Source organism: Scyliorhinus torazame, chromosome 7 (genome assembly GCF_047496885.1).
Source record: "Scyliorhinus torazame isolate Kashiwa2021f chromosome 7, sScyTor2.1, whole genome shotgun sequence".
NCBI lineage: Eukaryota > Metazoa > Chordata > Chondrichthyes > Carcharhiniformes > Scyliorhinidae > Scyliorhinus > Scyliorhinus torazame.
The window spans coordinates 234,071,695-234,086,628 of NC_092713.1; positions in this window are offsets into that span (position 1 = coordinate 234,071,695).

Genomic DNA, 14,934 nt, shown 5'->3' on the forward strand with positions numbered 1-14,934 from the left:
ACCTTTCAGCCGTGCTTCTCCAGGAACGGCACGACCAGTTAAGGCCCATAGCTTATGCCTCCAGACTTTTAGGTGCTGTGGAGCAGGGATTTTCAGCCTGTGTGAGGCACCTGCTCGCAGTATTTTGAGCAGTCCTGTATTTTTAGTACATTACCGGACTGAACCCCATCACAATTCTCACAGAACGGCCCCCCCACCCAACTTTTACTGAGCGGACGACTCTAGGACGGTACCGTCAGTCAAATAAGAGCAGCTAGATGGACCCTTCTCTTGCAGGGACGGGACATCACTGTGAAAAGGACAAAGACACACACATACTTAGCCGACAACTTACAGTACCCCGGAACCCCCCATGAATGCGAAATTATCTCTCCACACCACAACACAGGCCCCTTTATCACTAATACACCCCCCAGAAAGATAGATAGTTCAACCCAGAGCCCCCAGCACACGGACACGTGTGAGCCCATAAAGATCTATGTGGATGGATCTTCCACAGTCTTGGATGGGAAGCGCATAACATGTTGCGGTATATATGTTGAGGACGCGCCCTTGAGGAAATATCGTTAAAACTACCCAGACACTTAGGCGCGCAGGCAGCAGAGCTCGCGGCCATCACATATATAGTAGAACACCCAGATTCCTTCCCCAGCCCAGCAGACATATACTCGGACAGCCTCTATGTCTGCAACAGCCTCACGGAATTTCTGCCCCTGTGGAAAGCAAGAGGATTTGTTTCCGCAGACGGAAAACCCCTCCCCTCAGCCCCATTGCACCGTCATATTTTAGAAAGAGCCCAGAACAGGACTTATGGGATAATCAAAGTCTGCAGCCACCATCGTTCCTCTCTCCCTGGGAATGTAAAAGCCAACGCACTGGCTAAAGCAGGTTCCAGGCATGGATATTGTTGGACCCCCCCCCCCGAGGGCGCACCAGTGAGTGCAGTTCAGGTCTCACAGACAAAGATCGAGGATCTAGTGGAGGCCCAGAAGCAGGACAGCAATCTCAGGGAGATTGTAAAAGGGAAATATCCAGCTCCCTATGATAGATTTAGAAATGCACTGACCACACATGACAGCGTAGTGTTAAAAACACCCTTTATGTGGTTCCTGAACAGGACAGGAATCAATTGATTTGCTTGTTCCATGACGGTCATGGACATCAGGGAATCGATCCCACTACAGCCCATCTCAAGCAGCTTTGTTGGTGGCTGAATTTAAAGGAAGATGTAAACCATTACATCGAGAATTGTCTTATCTGTGCCCAGAATAATCCGGACAGATATGACAAAAAGGCTCAACTCAGCCACACCCGACCCGTTAATGGCCCCTGGACTAACCTCCAGATCGATTTTATAGGGCCATTGCTCCCTTGCAGGAATGGCTATAAATATGTACTTGTGGTAATTGACACATTTACAAAATGGGTGGAAGCATTCCCAGCCCGCACAAACACGGCAAAAACCACAGCCAAAATTCGAACCCACCACATCTTTACAAGATGGGGACTCCCCCGCAGCATTGAGTGCGACCAAGGTTCCCATTTTTCGGGCCATGTCATGCAGAACATCCTCACTATATTTGGCATCACCCAAAAATTCCACATAGCATACCACCCACAGTCGAGTGGTATCGTGGAGCGCATGAATCGGACCCTAAAATTCGCCCTCAGAAAAATGGTCCAGCAGAACAACACCACTTGGGACTCAGTCCTCCCTTTTGCGCTGATGTTTATACGTAACACAATTTCTACTTCCACAGGTTACACCCCACACACCCTCCTGACCGGACACCCCATGAAAGGCACAGAATATTTGTTAGGTTTGGACTTGACCAGCCCCAAAGTGACGGCCCTCACACATGAGAAAGCAGTACAGCAATTAATGGAAAATGTTAAAATTGCTCAGCTAGCAGCCGCAGTAACATTGGGCACCAGAAAGAAACAGAGTTTTATGTTGTGTGTATGTTTGTTAAATGGTGTATGTTTGTTAAATGTTGTATGTCCGACAGGAGAATTTTTTCTCACTGCCCCATGCCTATTCGGCCGAAACCTCTGAGGACTTGCCTACAGAGACTCACCATTGACGGACACCGGTTCAGCAGAAACCTCTGAGAGCTTGTCTGCAGAGACTGGTTAAGGAACCAGACGCCATTCGTAACTGCCCTTCTGGTTCGAAGGATAGAACCACTACGGCAGCCCCACCACGATGACTACATTTTTTGCCCGTTCTTGTCGGTTGCTCAGGCAGCGGAGAAACGGCTTGGGACCCTTCCTGCCTGGACATCCTCTGGTCAACTACGCTCGGGTAGGAGAGACACTGCATTGGTAGCCGTCCTACCCGGGGACTCCATCCAACTCGTACCCGTCGCGGCCCATACGCACCTCATTTTGGCACTTTCAGTTCAAAAAGTTTTGTTTTCTTTAGGTCACCTTTAGGTTGCCGACCGTCTGCTATTTACATCCTGGAACATTTGGATGGTAAATCAGCACTGGTTCATTATTGGGAAGTGTGCCGTGTCCTAAAATTTGTTTTTTGGAAAAAAATGAGGGAGTCGCACATAGTGACCAATTATAAAGGGAGTAATTGGCACTACAGGACAGACAGACTATCGTACGAGATATTAAACAAAGATAGTTACAGACACTATGCTTGTTTCCACAGAACTCCAGAAGCTCCAGGACCGGAGAAGAGAAGAAAGAAAAGGAAAGAGAAGCGCCATGAGGACTTCCTTCACGTGGATCACCCTCATGATTTTGGACATTTGGTTGCGCGTGAACGCGTGCCCCATGACATCAAGCCCCCCAGCTGTTAATGTTTCACTTCCCCGCAGTACCCAGAGCCCAGTCACCAGTGATACTACAGCATCTTGGTGTGCCAGGTTTATAACCTGGTACTCCCTGTCCTATGTAATCGAAACATTACTAGCATTGGCGATACTCTGCTGCATTGTGCAGACTATACGTCTATGGAAATGGAGAAGGAGAGCCTACCGCGCTCGAACACCGGTATATAGGATCAGATACCCTATGTTCGGATACGACCAGACCCCCAACCCCCGCGATCTATAATAAAGTGTATACACTTGCGTTTATAGTAAATAAAGAAATGTAAAGAACTTTTCATGAGCAAATTGTATGATCCTGACCTTGACGGCCAAGCCAGGAAAGACTGTGTATGAAATGCTATGATTTTGTTGTATGATTGAGGAAGGTAGGATAATGAAATGTTTCAGTGAGTGTAGTGTATTGAGAATAGTTAGAGGTTCCCAGTTTATTGTTTTGTAATGTATGTCCCTGTTTGTCATAGTGCCCTTAGAATTGTTAGTTAAACATTTTTTCATAGCTATGGTCAGTGCAGAGGCCATGAAGGAAGTGTCCCCCCCCCCCCCAAATCAGGGAATGGAAAGCAACATAGTTATGCGATCCTTCACGCTTCGCGTTAGGATCACAAGGAGGGAATGTAGCCAGTTAAAATGGCTAACTCCCGATTTAGAATGGCTAACTCCCGATTTAAAATGGTGAACGGCAAAGGCTGATGGGAAAGTCAGCCAACAGGACACAAACAAGCAGCTGCGGGTTGAGTGTATTTACCTCTGGAAAGGCCAGACAAGATCGATACCGGCAACCATCAGCATAACAAAACACCAGCCACCTGCATATTAATGAGCAATCCCCGGGAACAATGAGCAACATTTAGATACATAAAACCAACCCAGACTCGTCGGCGCCAGCAGAAGCCTACACAAAGGGAGGTGAACGACCACCTCCAGACCGCCCATCGATCAAGGAATCGCTCCAGCATTGGAGAAAATCGAACCAAGTGATTGGGACAAAGTCCAATCACTTGGGACCAGGTACAGGGTCCGCCCTGAAAGGCGGGAAGCTCCTGGGGACTATAAGAATAGAGTCCAAGTTCAAATCGTTCTTCTTCACCGGGTCACTCAGCAACGCGAACCAACCCTTGACAGTGACCGGTCCAGCCATCGCTGAAATAGAATAAGTCTTACTTCAACGCTCGCTACGAGATAGGCGCTCCTAGCTACCAATCTGTACCAACTTCGAATCCTGCAGGCTCCGAACCTGAACGAAAGGCCATTCGTTTCCCTGACCTGGTGGGCCAGTTCCAAATTAAGTATTGGCCTGATAGTCGTAGAAGTAGCTTAGACGTAGAATTTATGCATGAGTAGTGATTACTGTGTATAATAAATGTGCTTTGATTTAAATCTTACTAAGCGGTGTATTGGATTATTGACCATTACTCTGACTTGAACCACGTGGCGGTATCAGAAAGATACCTGGCGACTCCAGAGCAAAGGTGATAACACAGAGCAATTAAACTAAGGCAAAAGTTAGCAACACTAGGAGTGCCTATCTCGTAGCGAGCGTTGAGTTAAGACTTACTGGATCTCTCGGCGGCTGCACCGGTCACGGTCAAGGTTGGTTCGCGTTGCTGGGTGACCCGGTCAAGAAGAACGATTTGAACTTGGGGCTTAACTTTTATAGTCCCCAGGGGCTTCCCGCCTTTCGGGGCGGACCCTGTACCTGGTTCTAGGTGATTGGACTTCGTTCCAATCGCTTGGTTCGATTTCTCCAATACTGGAGCGGTTCCCTGATCGATGGACGGTCTTGAGGTGTTCGTTAACCTCTTTTGTGTTGGCTCCTGCTGGCGCCGGGGAGTCTGGCTTAGTTTTGTGTGTCCCAAATGTTGCAATTGTTCCCGGGGATTGTTCATTAGTATGTATATGGCTGCTACATTATTATGCTGATGGACGCTGGTATCGATGCTGTCTGGGCTTTTGCAGAGTTAAATACACAGCAAACCAGCACCTGCTGGTTTCTGCCTGTGTTGGCTGAACTTCCCTCCAGCCTTTGCCGTTCGCCGTTTTAAATCGGGACTTGGCCAACTCAGGTGGCTACAGGGGGAGGGGAGGGGAGGGGGGGGGGGGACCCAGCTGGTGCCAGGTCCTTGAGGGAGACTGTGTCTTGACGGCCGTCGGGGTACGCTACTTGGGCGTACTGCGGGTTTGCGTGGAGTAGCTGTACCCTCTCAACCAACGGGTCCGCCTTGTGGAGCCGCACGTGCTTGCAGAGGAGAACGGGTCCTGGAACTGCCAGCCACGTTGGGAGCGAAACGCCGGAGGTGGACTTCCTGGGGAAGGCAAAGAGACGTTCATTGGGGGGGGGGGGGGGGGGGGGTTCGTTAGTCGCCGTGCACAGGAGCGACCGAATGGAGTGAAGTGCGTCGGGGAGGACCTCCTGCCAGTGGGAGGCCGGGAGATCTCTGGACTGTCGGGCCAGCTGGACGGCCTTCCAGACCGTCCCATTCTCCCGCTCCACCTGCCTGTTTCCCCGGGGGTTGTAGTTGGTCGCCCTGCTCGAGGCAATGCCCCTGTTGAGCAGGAACTGGCGCAGCTCATCGCTCATAAATGAGGATCCCCGGTTGCTGTGGACGTGGGCAGGGAAGCCGAACAGAGCGAAGATGGTGTTGAGGGCTTTGATGACGGTGGCAGACGTCATATTGGGGCATGGGATGGCGAAAGAGAATCTGGAATATTCGTCGACCACATTGAGAAAATACCTGTTGCGATCGGTGGAGGGGAGGGGCCCTTTGAAGTCCGCGCTGAGGCGATCAAAGGGGCGGGAGGCTTTCACCAGGCGCGCACGGTCTGGCCGGTAGAAGTGCGGTTTACACTCCGCGCAGACCTGGCAGTCTCTGGTGACAGCCCTGACTTCCTCGATGGAGTAGGGCAGATTGCGGGCCTTCATGAAGTGATAAAAGCGGGTGACCCTTGGGTGACAGAGATCGTCGTGCAGGGTCCGGAGTCGGTCCACTTGTGCGCTGGCACATGTACCTCAGGACAGGGCATTGGGGGGCTCGTTGAGCTTACCGAGGTGATACAAAATCTCGTAATTAAAGATGGAGAACTCGATCCTCCATCGCAAGATCTTATTATTTTTGATCTTGCCCTGCTGTGTGTTAAACATGAAGGCAACCGACCATTGGTCTGTGAGGAGAGTGAATCTCCTGCCGGCCAGGTAATGCCTCCAGTGCCGCACAGCTTCAACGATCGCTTGGGCCTCCTTTTCGACGGAGGAGTGCCGAATTTCGGAGGCATGGAGGGTGCGGGAAAAGAATGTCACGGGCCTGCCTGCCTGGTTGAGGATGGCAGCCAGAGCGATGTCTGATGCATCACTCCCGACTTGGAAAGGGAGCGTCTCGTCAACCGCGTGCATCACGGCCTTGGCGATGTCTGCCTTGATACGGTTGAAGGCCTGGTGAGCCTCGGCCGTCAGTTGGAAACCGGTGGAATGGATGTGGGCAGGCCTTGTCCGCATAGTTCGGGACCCACTGGGCGTAGTATGAAAAGAACCTCAGGCATCGTTTGGGGGGCAGTGGGTAAGGGAGAGATCCATGAGGGGGCGCATGCGATCGGGGTCGGGCCCTAGAACTCCGTTCTGAACCACATAGCCGAGGATAGCTAATCAGTTCGTGCTGAACACACACTTCTCCTTGTTGTAGGTTAGGTTGAGGAGTTTGGCGGTGTGGCAAAATTTGGAAAGGTTAGCGTCGTGGCCGCAGATGGTGACGTTATCCAGGTACGGGAAAGTGGCCCGCAGTCCGTACCGGTCAACCATTCGGTCCATCTCCCATTGGAAGACCGAGACCCCGTTAGTGACGCCGAAGGGAACCCTAAGGAAATGGTAATGGTGGCCGTCCACTTCAAATGCGGTGTGCGGGCGTTCCGCCTTGCGAATGGGGAGCTGGTGGTTGCAGATTTCAGGTCCACTGTAGAGAAGACCCGGTACTGTGCAATCTGATTGACCATATCAGATATGCATGAGAGGGGGTACGCGTCGAGCTGCGTGTACCGATTGATGGTCTGACTGTAGTCAACAACCATCCTATTTTTCTCCCCCCGTTTTCACCACTGCCACTTGGGCTCTCCAGGGGCTGTTGCTGGCCTCGATGATACCTTCCCGCAGCAGCCGCTGGACCTCAGACCTGATGAAGGTCCTGTCCTGGGTGCTGTACCGTCTGCTCCTGGTAGTGACAGGTTTGCAAACAGAGAAGGCGGGTCGACCTTGAGGGTCGTGAGGCCGCATACAGTAAGGGGTGGTGGGGGCCTGCCAAATTTCAGGGTTAGGCTCTGGACGTTGCACTGGAAGTCCAGGCTGAGTAGCAAGGCAGTGCAGAGGTTGGGGAGGACATAGAGCCGGACGCCGCTGAACTCTACGCCCTGGATGGTGAGGGTGGCAATGCAGTACCCCCGGATCACCACGGAGTGGGATCCGGAGGTCAGGGAGATTCTTTGGTTAATGGGGTGTACCGCGAGGGAGCAGCGCCTTACCGTATCGGGGCGGATGAAGCTCTGTGCTCCAGGAGTCCAGAAGGCAGGATATCTCATGCCCGTCGACCTTCACCTTTGTCGACGCAGTCGTGAGGTTGTGCGGTCGGGACTGGTTGATCGTGACGGAGGCGAGACGCCACTGGTCGGCGGCGGTTGGGCGATGAGCGGCTCGATGAGGTGCCCGACGGGCAGGGGTCCTGAGGCGGGGAAGATGGCGGCGCCCTCGGGCCGCACGTGTCCTGGGGCAGGCAAGATGGCTCCGCCCATTGGTTATGAGGCAAGCAAGATGGCGGCGCCCACGGGCCGCACGTGGTCTGAGGCGAGGAAGATGGCGGTGCCCACCGGCCGCACGCGGGGAGTGCAGGGACAATAGCGACAATTGAGCGGGCTTGGCACTCTGCAGCGAAATGTCCTTTCTTGCCGCAGGCCTTGCAGAGCGCGCTCCGCGCCAGGCAGCGCTGCAGGGGGTGTTTTGTCTGTCCGCAGAAGTAGCGCTGGGGTCCTCCGAGGTTGGTTGGCTGGGGGCAGTCGCTGATGGGGTCCACGATGGGGTGGCCGCTGGCGGGGTCCACTATGCCCAGGAGGGGTGGGCCGTGCGGTCGGGGGCATACGCCTGTACGTTCCGTGAGGCGACTGAGCGAGACCACTAGTTTCTTGGTTGATGCAAGGTCAAGCATAGCCCCTTCTAAGAGGCGCTGGTGGATGTAAGCCGACCCTATGCCCATAATGAATGCGTGTCTCATTAGCAGGTTAGAATGTTCAGCGGCCGAAAAGGCCTGGCAATCACAGTCTCTCACCAGGGTGAGCAGGGCACGCCAGAAATCTTCCAAAGACTCACCGGGAAGTTGGTGCCGTGTGGACAGGAAGTGCCTGCTGTAGATCTTATTGGTCTACTATGCGGAGCCAGCAGGCAGGGATCTACCTCCGTACCTGTAGTGCAGGGGCCTTACCGTAATACCCTTGTATGCAGTGCAGTATATACAATATAATACAACAGTGGTGACTACCACAACGTTTTTGTCACAAATGATTCATTTTGATGGCAAAACAGCAACAGAGCCTTAACTGTTTTTATTTGAGTGAGCTTGGATAGGCAACAAATCTGGCATGCTTGCCGTGGACATGTGCAAGACCCATTGTTAAGGACTGGGAGAGAGGTGATGGGGATGGTTTCCTTTTTCACCTCTTGGCTAAACAGTTTGTTTTAAAATGCTTTAAACCACCTCCCCCCTCCACCCAAGTGCTGGAACTGTAAGGAGCAGGCTTGTTTCCTTCAGTTTTAAAGGAAATAAATGCTATTCAGTACCTGAATATAGATGCAACCACACCCACTCTCTCTCTCTCTCTCTCTCTCACATACATACACACAAACTCAAAGATTGTGATTCCGAAAATAGGGTGCATCTAGGTCATAAGAGATCCTTGTCACGCTCACTTTTTTTTTCCAGAGTGAAGCTTTAAAACCCTGCAGGCCTATAATCCTATTTTGGTATACTGAAGTGAAGCCTGGAGATTTTAAGGAGGTGCATGTTGTTTACTTGTTCACAGTAGCAGATTTCTTTATCATTCCATTCAAGCTGCAACATTGAAGCCCTGTAGTGAAGTCCTGATCCAGTTTCTTAGGGAGAGTGGTCAGGGCCAAATCAAATCTCTGTCTACTGATGTTTCCTGGACAAGGCCTTGTTCCTTTTCCTGGCCCAGATGTTTTTCTCTGTCTGCTCCAAAAATGTGTCTGAAGTCTCCTAATCAGAAACCTAGTTTCTGTCATGTGACCAGATCATCACTTTCCATCATTTTGTGACGAGTTTCTGATGGCTAGGCCATTGTGAAACAATGGAGTCTGAGGATCGCCCATTCACTTACCATTGTGGTAAAAATAGGACTTTTCATACCCATTCCCTGGATTTCAACTTTGGAGTCAAAGTCTCTGCAAATAGTATTGTGAAGCAAAGTTTTTCGATGAGTGGAGAAGTAACCACAAGAAAGGATTTTGCATTTTCATTACCAATATGTTCAGAAAGGTCCTTTGCATTATGGTACTATGAAGATTTCCTTGTCAAATGTGGCACTCCAAAGGTCTTGGGTGGGATACTCCAGTTCACCAGCCGCATTTTCTGGCACAGGAGCCGGCAGCGGGATACTCCATTCCCACAGCCGGCCAATATGATTTCCCATGGTGGCCACCTCATGCCGTTTGGAGACCTGTGGGTGTGGGTACACTGCCGGCGGACTAGAGGATTCCGCTGATGGAGAATCCTGCTGCTTGTGTATTTGAAGGAAAGAAGTGGTCATCTGACCTGTCAACTCCATTTGTTTTGAAGGAATGCATCCATTTCAGTTTGTAGTGTCTATGTGCGATACGTATTCTGGAAAACATGATAGTACCACAGAGGTCAATATAAAAACAAATAGTGATGGAGAGCTATAGGGGTATTTGAAGAGCCTGATCCAGTCTTCAGTCTTCAACTGATGTTCATGTGTGAAAACCTGTAAGCAGGGTGGCAATTGCGAGCAGCTCAATCACCACACATTGCTTTTGACATCTTCTGGACTGAATGGCTGAGTGCCACATTTGACAAACTACTTTGCCCAGATTTCTGGGAAAATATTTCACTTTACATTGTGTTGAAACTATTTGACTGGATTTCTGTCTTACATTATCAGTTGAAACTATTTAAATGAGTGGTTCATATAGGTATAGCATCTAGACACTTTTGTTTTGTGTGTGTCATGTGAGAGTACCTTTAAGAAATGGAGTGATGTCAGTGTGTGGGTGGAGCTGAGCTCTACTTCTGCTTTTTAGTTTCAGTTTTAGAAAAAGCTTGGGTGTGTCTGTGTTTTTCAGTGTTGCAGCTGAAGTCAGCCAAAGCAGCTGTACTGTTGAGCTCTCTGCCATGAAGGACTATCTCTTGATCATTTGGTGAATTCAGAAATTTAAATGTTTTCAGTATTGAATGTAAACCCTGATGTGCTTCTGTTCAAAGGTTTGTTAAGTCTTTTGGGTGTAAAAGGACAGCATACAGGTTACTTAATGTTGAATTCTTTGGGGGGTATCTTTGAATTAATGGTTGCTAAGATGTTCACTGTTTTAAAAAGGTAAACTTGCGTTCATAGAACAAACATTGTTTTGTTTTAAAGAAATACTTGTCCATTTTCTGCTGTACCACACCTGTAGAGTGGGCCGTGTGTTCCCCATACCACAATCTTAAAAGTTGTGGGTCAGGTGAATTCCATGATACACTTTGGGGTTCTCTAAACACTGACCCATAACATATGCAGCGATTATATTTTCATTGAGCCTTGGTAGAAATTGGACCTGGTGTAAAGGGTGGCGCGGTGGTTAGCACTGCTGCTTCATGGTGCTGAGGACCTGGGTTTGATCACAGCCCTGGGTCACTGACGTGTGGAGTTTGCACATTCTCCTCGTGTCTGCGTGGGTCTCACCCGCACCGCCCAAAAAAGATGTAATGGGTAGGTGAATTGGCCACGCTAAATTGCCCCTTAATTGGGGAAAAAAAGGATTGGGTACTCTAAACTTTTTTTTAAACCAAGGAGCATTCAGTCTTGGAGTTTATTGATCTAAATTTTCATTGTCGAAAGCAGGAATGTATTCCCCTCCCCACCGCACCCCAGCCCCAAATATCCCTGCAGTTTAGCACTTGGCTGAAACAAAAAGCTGACTATATCACAAAGTCGGTCTATTTTATTGATTTATATTAAATTGATCTTGATTGCCTACTTGGCAACAACATTAACTTGTGCATTTTACAAAGGTGCTGTGATATCAAATAGAATTATTTTTAAAAAGTTAAACAGAATAATTCTTAATTTGCACATTTCCCCCCTGAGGGCAGTTGTATAACGTAATTGGGCTGAAATCATGAGACAAGACCATATTACTTTGAAGAACTTTTTCTCAACCGTGCATTTGAACCTTTTCTTTTTTTTTTCTATCAACTTAATTGTTGGCAAACTGTCAAACATACAAGGCATCACAGGTGAGCAAAATCATGTCCTTTCAACTCTATTTTCCCCAAATGCTCATGAGATTAACTTTGAGTTTATAATGGATACGCTATGAATAACAATGCTGTGCAGCTATTTTATCTGTGTTCTGCTTACTTTACCTTGGATATTTTGAAATTTTTGAAGATTTTTTGTGTGCAGGCGGAACAAAAGAGATATGACTCAGCCCTGCAGTTCACCATTATTGTCCAACGTGTCAAATCCAACCTTAAGCGATAAAGCCTACTGTAAGACTCATTCAGGAAGTGACTAATCGAGGTGTGCTTGTCTAAACACCTCCAGCATGGGGAGTCACTCTTTCTGGGTAATGAGTTTTCACCATATTGCGTTACGGCATAAGCTAGGAATATTTGTATTTAAAAAAAAAACAAGGTCAAGTAATTTTTCTAGACACATTTGAGATTTGAGCAACATCACAATAAACATAGTCTCCGATTGTGCATGCAACAAGGACAGATTTAAATGTAGATGGAGACTAAACAGGCAACTTATGATTATGCAGGTGCTGAAAGTCTATGTATTTTATCAACAAAGTGAAGATCGAATTGGATAAGTACCTGAAAAAAATTGAGATGTGTGACTGGTATTGTCAAAGATCATTCCTTGACTCTGGATTTTGATATGGACTGTTATCCAGTCCTATCAATTTCTATAATTGGGATTACTGGAAAAGGGAAGTCAATTAACACATTGGTGTTTTCATAGGTTAGTGTTATCTGATATATTAGGCACTTGTGCAATGTGCTTAATTAGAAACCAAGATGCGAAAAATTACATTTGGTTAGTTTTTTGGAAAAGTAATGGACCTTGGACATATGATCTCGGTATTCATTCACACAATATATTGATGTGTACCCATGTGCTTTTGCCAGTGAAGTGGTAAAACAACACAATGTGTGCAAGTATTTTCTTCTATGCCTTTAGTTACTGAATGGTGGATGATTATGTAAATATATAAATGGAAGTATCAAATTTATTGAAGGACTTTTCTACTAAACAATTTCTATTGAACAATGCTGACAAATATTTTGTTATAGAGATAACCCCTTATGAAAGCAGCCTGTATTTTCAACTTGAGATCTACTCGTCCTAGAATTTATCATAGAATTTACAGTGTAGAAGGAGGCCATTCGGCCCATCGAGTCTGCACCGGCTCTTGGAAAGAGCAACCTACCCAAGGTCAACACCTCCACCCTATCCCAGTTACCCCACCCAACACTAATGGCAATTGTGGACACTAAGGGCAATTTATCATGGCCAATCCACCTAACCTGCACATCTTTGGACTGTGGGATGATCTCGGTCTCCTCCAGAGATTCCAAGCAACACAGATGTCAGTATTTAGCCAATATGTTTCACTCTACGTGATATCAAGAAACCGCTAAGGGCACTGCATACTGCAAAGACTATGGGTCCTGATAATATCCCAGCAATATTACTGAAGACTGTGAAAAACCCCAGTCGCCACATTCTGTCACCTGTTCGGGTAGTTCGGGTAAATTAGTGGTTAGTACAATCGCTTCACAGCTCCAAGGTCCCAGGTTCGATTCTCGGCTGGGTCACTGTCTGTGCAGAGTCTGCACGTTCTCCCCGTGTCTGCATGTGTTTCCTCCGGGTGCTCCGGTTTCCTCCCACAGTCCAAAGATGTGCGGGTTAGGTAGATTGGCCACGCTAAATTGCCCTTGGTGTCCAAAAAGGTTAAGTGGGGGTTGCTGGGTTACGGGGGTAGGGTAGATACATGGGCTTGAGTAGGGTGCTCTTTGTAAGGACCGGTGCAGACTCAATGGGCTCAATGGCCTCCTTCTGCACTAAGTTCTATGATGATGAAACTGAGGGAGAATTCAGAATGTCCAAATTTCCTAACAGCACGTCTTTAGGGACTTGTGGGAGGAAACCGGAGCACACGGAGGAAACCCACTCAGACACTGGAAAAATGTGCAGACTCTGCACAGACAGTGACCCAAGCCGACAATCGAACCTGGGACCCTGGCCCTATGAAGCAACAATGCTAACCACTATGCTACTGTGTATCCGAACGGGCGACAGAATATGGCAACTAGGGGCTTTTCACAGTAACTTCATTGCAGTGTTAATGTAAGCCTACTTGTGACAATAAAGATTATTATTTTAATGGAATACTCTCCACTTGCCCGGATGAGTACAGCTCCAACAACACTCAAGAAGCTCAACACCATCCAGGACAAAGCAGCCCACTTGATTACTCCCCCATACACAAACATTCAAACCCTGTACCATTGACGAAAAGTGGCAGCCATGTGTACCATATACAGGAGCCACTGCAGTAACTAGCCAAGGTTCCTCAGGCAACACCTTCCAAACCCACAACAACTACCATCTTGAAGGACAAGAGCAACAGATACCTGGGAAGCCCACAACCTGGGGGTTCCTCTCCAAGTCACTTGCCACCCTGACTTGAAAATATATCGCCGCTCCTTCGCTGTTGCTGGGGCAACATCTAGAACTCTCTCCCTAACAGCATAGTGGACTGCAGCAGTTCAATAAGGCAACTCACCACCACCTTCTGAAGGGCAGCTAGGAATAGGCAATAAATGCTGGCCTAACCAGTGACGCCCACATCCCGTAAATGAATTTGAAAAAAACCTTGGGTTCAATTTGATATACTGCAGTGACCTCCAGTCGCAAGGATGAAAGAATCGGATTGGCAAATTTGAATTTTGCAGCTTGTATATCCACTAAACAGCAATTACATTGTTTGCTGAAGCACAACATGGCCTCTTGATTGTAATTTAGCTAATATATTGAAATAGTCTTTTACCAGTGCAGTGTGCTAGTTCTCTGCAATGTTAAGAGTTGAGCTGTTTAATACAGTATTTCAATTTGCGGCTGAATAAAAAGTCAACTTGACAGGCATTGGAACTAAATCAGCAGCCATGCTTATTAAGAGTAATTATCCGATAGGCTCCTTGTATTTGTCACTACTCTGATATTTATGTTTGCTAATTGTAATGAAGCTATTGGATTTTTTATTCTGTAAACCTCTGGCCTGTGAAAAGGATTGGGATTCCTTCCATAAGATATCCCACATATCATAAGATGCTCATTAAAACCTACGTCTTTGACCAAGCTTGTTTTAATATCTGTTTCTTGGGCTCTGTCAATTTGGGTCTGATTACTTGCGTATGAAATGCCTTGGGACGTTTTAATATTTTAAAGGCACTATATTTTGGAGTTATATTTGCCTGTTTTAATGCCCAGAGTGTAATAATATAAAAACCAATGAACAGATTGATGTACCGTCAATTACCACGAGACGAGAATGGTGAAACAATCGAGGCTTTAGATATTGTGCCTCCTGTAGCTGGAACCAGAATGCAGGAGAGCGTATCGGGGACGACCTCCTGCCAGTGGGAGACCGGGAGATTTCTAGACCGAAGGGCCAGCAGGATGGCCTTCCAGACCTTCCCGTTCTCGCTCTCCACCTGCCTGTTTCCCCGGGGGTTGTAGCTGGTCGTCCTGCTCAAGGCGATACCCTTGCTGAGCAGGAACTGACGCAGCTCATCACTCATGAAGGAGGATC